At 41.0% G+C, this 8,386-nt stretch overlaps 1 protein-coding gene across 1 annotated transcript in view; it reads left to right on the top strand.

Moving 5' to 3' along the window:
- Window positions 1-601: 601 nt before the first annotated feature.
- Window positions 602-8,386, top strand: part of LOC101849834 (zwei Ig domain protein zig-8) — a gene marked incomplete in the record, with an annotated part of 25,999 nt that continues 18,214 nt past the window's right edge. Inside the window, 1 exon segment of the mRNA XM_013080819.2 lies at window positions 602-775.

The following is an 8,386-nucleotide window of genomic DNA, read 5'->3' as shown; positions in this document are numbered from 1 at the left end:
AGAGAGAGAGAGAGAAAGAGGGGGGGAGGGAAAGAGAGAGAGAGAAAGAGAGAGAGAGAGAGACGGGGAGGAGAGGAGAGGAGAGGGAGAAGGACAGTGGAGGAGTTCGCAGTGGGGCGGATAATACTCTGTGTACAGTCACGATTGTGAATCCCAAACGCCCCCTTACTTCCCCCACACTTACCGAAAAAATCTCTGTGCCCCAAGGTGCCGTGTACTTCACAATCTTGCGAACGTACTCAATGCCCATTTGTATCCTTGGGTGTGCGAACGATCACCCAATTGCCACGAAATAAATCAATTTCCATCTCTTCCATTTCCCTATTATACTATATACATGAACACACACACACATACACCACGCATACACAAACACACGCAGAGAGAGAGAGAGAGAGAGAGAGAGAGAGAGAGAGAGAGAGAGAGACGCACACATACATTATGTTAAAGACAGAGTGGAGATTTTTGTGAAGTTTTTCTCTGTAATTTTATTAACTTGATCGAGCTACACAGTGCTCGAGGGGAACCTGGATTTTCCGAAAATTGGCTTTTAAAAAAATATAATGTTTATATAGATTTCTGATTTCTCTTGCACTTTTAATTAAGTGTGATACATTCGTTTTTTTCAGAATTCGTGGAGACCTATACATATACCTATCATCCCACCAATGTGCCTAAGGATCCCATTTTCCTGACCACCCAGAGGAACCTGACGGTACGGGAAGGCGGGAGAGCTGAACTACCATGTACCATTCAACATTTGGGAACTAAAAAGGTAAGCATGCAACTCTTTGGAAGCACCGTTGACGTGGTTATGTATTTGAGCACATGAAGTGACGTCAACCTGGCCCTGTTGAAATTTTAAAATGCCTTGGGTTCTTTTTGTCTTTTTAAAAAAGAAATAGGACTGTTTTGAAAATTGATTTAAATCCACAAAAAATCGGATCGTCTTTAACTGGGGATTGGTTGACTCAAACATCCAAGACAAATAGTTTGCAGCGTGGAATTGTCAGTGTCCGATCGCATAACTCTTTACTAAACTAAGCAAAACACTGTAGTCTGTTATTTTTGTCACACAAAAACACGGCAAAGCAGAAATTATTGTGCGCACATTGAAAAACAAAAACAGCTTCTTTCGCACAGACTGTTTCACATTGTAATGATGTTGTCCAAACCGATTTATACCAGTTCTTTGTTTTTTGTTTTTGCGTGTTTGTTTGTTTGTTTGTTTGTATTGTGTTTGTTTTTTGTTTTTTTTGGGGGGGTGCTCAAGTCGATCTCATTTTCCTTTTGAATTGACACGCCTCACTGCTAACCTACGTTTCTTTTCTCTTCTCGGTTATAGAGTTAGCAATGCAATATTAAAGATAACGATGTAATCTAAGCACATTTTTGGCCAGAAGAACGTGGCAAAATGATAAAAACCGATATCTACGTGATCTCCGGAGGTGGGTGGTGCTATAAATGCGTATTTTAACCTGCAGATTAAAAACTAGACACTTTGGTGCAGATTTCAGAAGAGATAAGATCCCCCTCCGTGTCAGCACGTCGTATACATTGTATTTCGAAGTTAAGGAATGCGCGATATAAAAAGCCAGCATTTCTAGCCGGTTCTCCCTAAGCCTACAGTAGGTGCTATCTCTAGATCAAGCACCGCTGTGAGCCTGATACCCAACACTTATTCATATTATCATCTGAGAAGTAGTCATAAGATTAACTTATGCTATGGATAGTTCCCCTCTACTTAGGTAGATGAAAGATAAATAGATAGATAGAAACAGACACATACATGCATGGAATAAAGCGTTCATTTATTTTGTATGTAATAAATATAGAAGATACGTATGTGTTTACATGAGTGCCAATTTCGGCCCGTGTTCCTATAATGATATACTACCCATATCTTAACTTTTATTTCTATTTTGTGTACTTCGTCGTGCTTTCATCTCTCTGATAATATTGCAATTACATACTGATCAAATGGTATTATTACGCTTCGGTGCTCTCATAATGAATTAATAAATTGTATCTTTATCACAAAGGCACGTCTATTGTACTTTTCTCGCATACTGTTAAACCTGACTTCTAATATAAAAACGAAATAATGAACTAAATGATACGAAACAGTTATCTTTTTTTCATTTAGTGTTGTAGCATAAGTGCTCAGACTGCGTGTTTCACTCACTGCGTAAGATAAGATAATTACACAGAACTCGCAAATCATCAACACCTCTAGCTTTCTTGCCCTTGTTATGATAACTCCGGGATGCCGCATGCATCGTAGAGTTGATAAGAGCTTCTGGAAAAACCTGTTGAGTGCGTGAGAAACACGTGTTTGACTAGACGATTCCAGGAGGAGTCCGCTCCTGAAAGACAATATTATTCCCTTGGTTTCGTTTAGATCCAGGAAACCGGTCAGACAAACCGACCAATAGCCATACAGTCAGACTGACAGACCGATACGAAAGATGCATACTAAAGACGGGACTTAGTCAAATAGAAGAGGGAGAGAGGTAGGTGGACAGACAGGTAGAAAAGACTTAAGACAACAACAAATAAACAAATATTAAATAGATATGAAATAAAAGTCTTACAGGTGAACTACTGTCTGAACAAGAACAGAAGGACACGTAAACAGTGTAAGACGAATAGACTGCACTGGTTGAGAAATAAAAGCTGGAGTTAAGTCAGCAAAGTCTTAACTTAATCTTGATACGATCGTGTGATTCACCCTCGCGGGCAATACTGTAGTCACCACACAAAAAAAGAAATACAATTATAAAAAAGGAATAGAATATCGATCTGTAAGTTTGTTACATAGAAAAATGTTTTTGTATACTCTACCCCCAATGGTATCATTACATTTTGTTTATGTGTGTTTTTGACGAGTTTGTACTTTCGGTTTGCACGTGCAAAGATCTCTCCTAGAAAGACAAAAACCAATAACAACAATAACAACAATAACAACAACAACAAAAACAACAACAAAAACAACAACAACAACAACAGCAACAAAATTAACAGCTTTCATATCAATCCTTTTTTTGTGTTTGTTTTTGTAAAGTGTTTTACGGCGCTCGCAACTGCATAGGTCATATGAGCGCGCGGGAGACACCTAATATTTTCAGTTGGTAGGAAATTTTGAATTTTGCCCGGGTGGCGGCCGAAGCCTACTCTTATCGATTTTAGACCACCAAGGGATCTTTAACGTGCGCAACTTGCACACGGGCCCTCCGGGATTTTTCGCCCTTGTCCGAGAAGGCTAGGTGTAGATCTTTCCCACCAGAAGATCAGGGGTGTGGCAGAAACACAGCAGTAAGGAGGAGCCAAGGAGTAGCAGTAGAAAGGCTGCAGAAAGAGTCAGGAGCCCAGAGGAGGGGGCAAAGGAGGTGAGGGGGTGGGGGCAGAAAGTGGAAATGAAAGCAGACAATAGTACATTGCTAGAGAGCAGGAAAGGAGGTGAAAGGAGACAATTTTAGAGAAGAAATTTTTTTGGTCGCTACCCGGATTCGAACCCGGGACCTTTGAATGAGAGGCCAACACCTTAACCTCTAGGCCACGAGAGCCCCCTATCAATCCTTGTATTATTTTTACTGCTACCGATACAGCGACTGCTGTTCCTGTACTTTGTCCTAGAGTGCAAAACGTTCAAATGGAATTAATAATAAAGTGGCGAAAAGTTCGATAGCAAGAGCGCAGACATATTATTTTCTTCCTCAAACGGCAGGGAAAGAAGAGTGCAGAATTTCCTTTCTTTTTTGCAAGGCCAATCATGTGTGAAATGTGAAAAGCGCACCTTGGATAAAAGTATTCCCAGAGAGCAGGCTGTACTCTCTTGTTTCGGTTGTTCGTCTCGTTCCCCTGTGCCTCATGCCATGCAGAGGGCGTTCAACTCTTTAATCAAATTCCAGCTCCAGCTAAGAAATGGTTGCTGTGCATTTAGGTCAATTAGCGCTGACCATGGCGGCTGCCCTGTGTTCACAAGGAACTTGGAGGGGGCAATCAAGTCTTCAGTGAGACGCCTTCTCCTTCGCCAAAGCTGACTGTGTGTTTAATTTCTCTCTTTGAGGGGTCCATTTCAGGTTTGACCAGTGGTCATTCTTGTTATTCAAATTTATTATCTCCTCACTAAAAGCTCGGCGAGTTTCGTTGCTTTGGTTCTGTCTGATATATTTTAGTTCTTTTGTCGCTGTTACTGATTGTTTGCTGTTGTTTACAAGTTATATGTAATATATTTCCCTGACTTGCCCGCAGTTTTTCGGTATTGCGTGCTCGGTTCATGCTATGGGGGGAAGGGTCTTTATTTAGTTGAACTCTAAGAATTTAATCCCTGTCTTTAACACTGTATTATGACTTCTTGAATGCTCATCAGTTGCCATCTGTTTCATCTACACCTTTCTTGAAACCACACTCTTCCGAAAGGACAAAACAACATTTTACGTACCCCCCCCCCCTTTTTTTCCCCCTCGCTTCCCCAATTTCCACACATACGCAGTAAAATTTTCCTCCCTTCCTTTTTAGCCCATAACACAATTTTAGGTCCGATGAACACCAAGTCGTAGAAACACCCTTTGAGGACATTAGTTAAAGTTAGGACTTACAACTTTTAGGCATCCGAAGTGCTGACACCAGCGAATAACCCGCGCCAAAGGCGATCCTAGACACTTTTTTCTTCTGGAGACACTATGAAAGGAAAGCATTGGCGGATAGTCCCGCTTACAAATTGTCTTATTCTAATCCCTTTCTCGGCTTCAACGACTACTATTCCGTGGTAAGATCAATGGTACTGAGAAAGTGCCCCGTCCCTATCTCTGATCTAAACTCTTTAGCTTTGATCGAATGGGTAACATGTCTTTGCTGCCACAAAAACTTCTCCGGGCAATCGAATATGCTTAAAATGGTTTGTAGTATCAGAGAAACTGTACTCTAGAGAAACAAAAAGAGTTAATGTGTCTTCCTAAACAACAGTGCTGATGTAAGAGCTATTCATCTTCATGACAGATTGCTTTATGAAAAAAATAATCTTTATTTTCAGCAATATAGAACGATTCTATCGCTCCCCAGCTCATTTTCATTATACAGGTGCAATCATCACCATATCTCTGTTTTGTGTACCAATGTGTTAATCTGTTTATTTCTCTCTCTCTCTCTCTCTCTCTCTCTCTCTCTCTCTCTCTCTCTCTATCTCTCTCTCTCTCTCTTTCTATCTCTCTCTTTCTCTCTCTCTCTGTCTGTCTCTGTCTCTCTTTTATCTCTCTTCGTCTCTCTCTCTCTCTCTCTCTCTCTCTCTCTCTGTGTGTGTGTGTGTGTGTGTGTGTGTGTGTGTGTGTGTGTGTGTGTGCGTGTGTATTTGTGTGTGTTTGTTTTATTAAACGTTTTACGACACTTGCAACACAAACAGGTCATGTAAGCATTGTAGGTGCTACAAGAGAGTAACAAACACAAACGGAGGAGAGATAAGGGTCGATCTCTCTCTTCCTCTCTCTCTCTCTCTCTCTCTCTCTCTCTCTCTCTCTCTCTCTCTCTCTCTCTCTCTTTCTCTCTCTCTTGTGTTTTATGCTTGGAGCATGTGACAATGTTTATAGTCTAGGATCACCGACTGACATTAAACAAAAAGCTTGAAAGTATGTTTAAAGAGAGAGACAGAGGCCGACATGTAACTGTTAATGTTTGCACTAAACGTAAGAGATGCAGATCGGTCGACTGTCACTTTCATATTCCCAGGCTGTTAAAAAGGCAGGCGTGGAAAATGGATCCATGATGTCTGTTACAGATAAAACTCATATTTTATGGTGGTCGTTGTTATTGAGCTGCCCCGTGAGGTGTACAAACAAAAGATCAGGGGCGTTGGCGTTTGAAAACAAATCATATGGGCAATGGTGACGAAATTGACGTAAACGAGCTGTAATTTACACTGATATTTGGTTCTTTGACCTGTGTTGTTCTGTTAGTTTGGGGAAAGTTTTACGGCGCTGGCAACTGCATAAGGTCGAGTTCAGCAAAGCAATTTTCAGTCTGATTCTAACCAGAACTTAATGACATGTAAGATTGGATGAGGGGAGGGGGGAGGTATATTTGCTATGGCGGTTTCAGTCCACACTTCTTCAAAATGAGGAGAAAATGAAAATGATGGAAAGTAATGAACACGATCTAAATAAGCCCTAGATAAACACAAGCTAGTAAGGGACCTCCTCACCCCCATCTCCACCCCCACCCCCTCCCTATAAAAACATCATCCATCCAGAGACACCCTCTGTCCTTTTAGTCCCTACGTCGACCAGTTTCCAAAAAATGTGCCATGTCGGAAGATAACAAAATTAATGATAGTATAGACTGGATAGAATAAAGGAGGCGGCAGTCTTAATTTTTTTTTGTCGTATTGTCATAATATGATCAGGGTAGAGTTAGATTATCTTTTTTCCTTTCTATCGCCACTAATCTGATGGTCACTTTTGGACTTCACAAGGTTGTTTTCGTTTGGCTCACAATCAATGTCAGAATCCGACAAGCCGTGTGACTGCGGGACTTAGTCACACTGCTAGGATTTTATTATCTAGAGGCAACCCTTGACGCATCAGCCTATTGTTGTTTCGAATTTCAAATCAACATGGTCAACAGGCGTCAGTTTTGATTGGACCCCCCATTGTTATCCGAATATTCCTTGGCTTTTCCTGTGTTGCTTCTCTGAACCCTTCATCCCCTCACCTGTCCTCTGCCTACTTATGGCACAGGGTGACTAAAACTTCAATATATACAAAGATAACCCTGATTGGTGGTACCTATTTTTAAGAAAAAGAAAAAAAAAAGTAAAATATCTTGAACGTCCTGTAACTATAAAGTGCTTACAATTAGATCAATATTTTTGGGTTTCTGTCTAGATTACGCGCATGTGCGAATCTGTTTGAAACTTGAACCTATTCAACCCTTCATATTACACCACAGCTTTCTGAAGCAGCTGAATTAAATGTGTGGCTTCGAAGTGACCGCTCCTGTTCAACATTCTACGCTTTCCGAAAGCAACGGTTTCCAGTTATTGTTCTGCAAGTGGACCATGACACGGGATCCTTTTGAACTTTTCCTGCGGGAATTGAAAATCTCTTGGCAATCGCTGCAAATTTAATGGTTTTACTTTTAACGTTTTACTGGGCATGAGCATGTCGCATCCATTCCCACCACGGTTACGACAATATGCCTCAGACAAATAGGTCCCCAAGGGGGCAAGGATGTAATGATACCGGCTGAAAATGAATACGACGTCACGTTGATGCGCACGTGTCACGCTACAGTGATACAGATCATGGATATTTGCGCTTTCATTTGCTTTCTGATATTCATGTCGCTGGGTGGTCCAGGTTTGTGAAAATTAAAACTTTCGAACAGATGCGTCTTATTAAAACTTGATATATTGCAGCTCAAAAACTTGTTTCTATCTCTATTCTTTTGTGGGTGGGGTTTCAACTCTGATTATTTCTAGTTTTCTTGTCATCTGGGCACTCAATATTTTACTTTGGGAAAAGACTAATCTTTGACAAGTTGTCAAAATGTCATAAAGCCACAAAGCAGTGTTTAGGACAGAAAAAAATGGTTCATTTGTACAATTTTAAATACCTACATCTTTCACATTTGAAATTTGAATTTTGACAAAGTATTCTCTTGCTCAAGCAACCGATACCACAGATTAAAAAACTGCAATTTCACCCCCCCTAAAGAAAATCATAATTTTTGGCTTAGTACATTCGAACAGCTGGTCGACTTAATGAATTTGGAGAGCCGTGCACGAGCTCGGTAAACAAGACCAAGTCATGTGACAAAAAATGAAATCCATACTATTACTTTCTTCTTCATTTAAGACTTACTTTACTTCACAATACCTCTCTTTGTTATCCTGTTCTTTCTTATTTTCTTTGTCAATCCCTGGGGATACAAAATGTAACGATACCATCATTGGCGTGTCCCAGTCAGCTCCGACAGCCAGTTCTTTTCCAAAGGATGCAAAGTCTTAACTTGGGGGCCGGAAAACGAACACACGGTCTGATCGCCAACACGACACACTCTGGAAGAAGAGACGACTAGACGAGGGCGCCTCACAAAAATGTTCACCATCATGTCTTCAGTTATGTTCCACGTGCGAAAAAATCTCTCAAAACGATATCATTGTGAGTTAGCTTGCCTGGGGCGATCCTCGTCCGTCTGCTCATTAACAAAGGACAGGCTCTGAATCAGATAGATCTCTGGCCATCGATTGCAGGGTGGTGGATCACATTAGGAGATAGTGATGTTAGTACCAGTGTGAGTGCAGATGTAAAGGGCGATCAAGGGGAGGCGTATGTTTGCAGTCTGCCGGTCTGAAATCCCTCTGGGATACTTTGTTATCTTCCTTTTACCC

The sequence above is a fragment of the Aplysia californica genome, unplaced genomic scaffold (genome assembly GCF_000002075.1).
Source record: "Aplysia californica isolate F4 #8 unplaced genomic scaffold, AplCal3.0 scaffold00101, whole genome shotgun sequence".
NCBI lineage: Eukaryota > Metazoa > Mollusca > Gastropoda > Aplysiida > Aplysiidae > Aplysia > Aplysia californica.
Note: the sequence above shows the minus strand (reverse complement) of the source record. Positions and strands in the feature narration are given on the sequence as shown.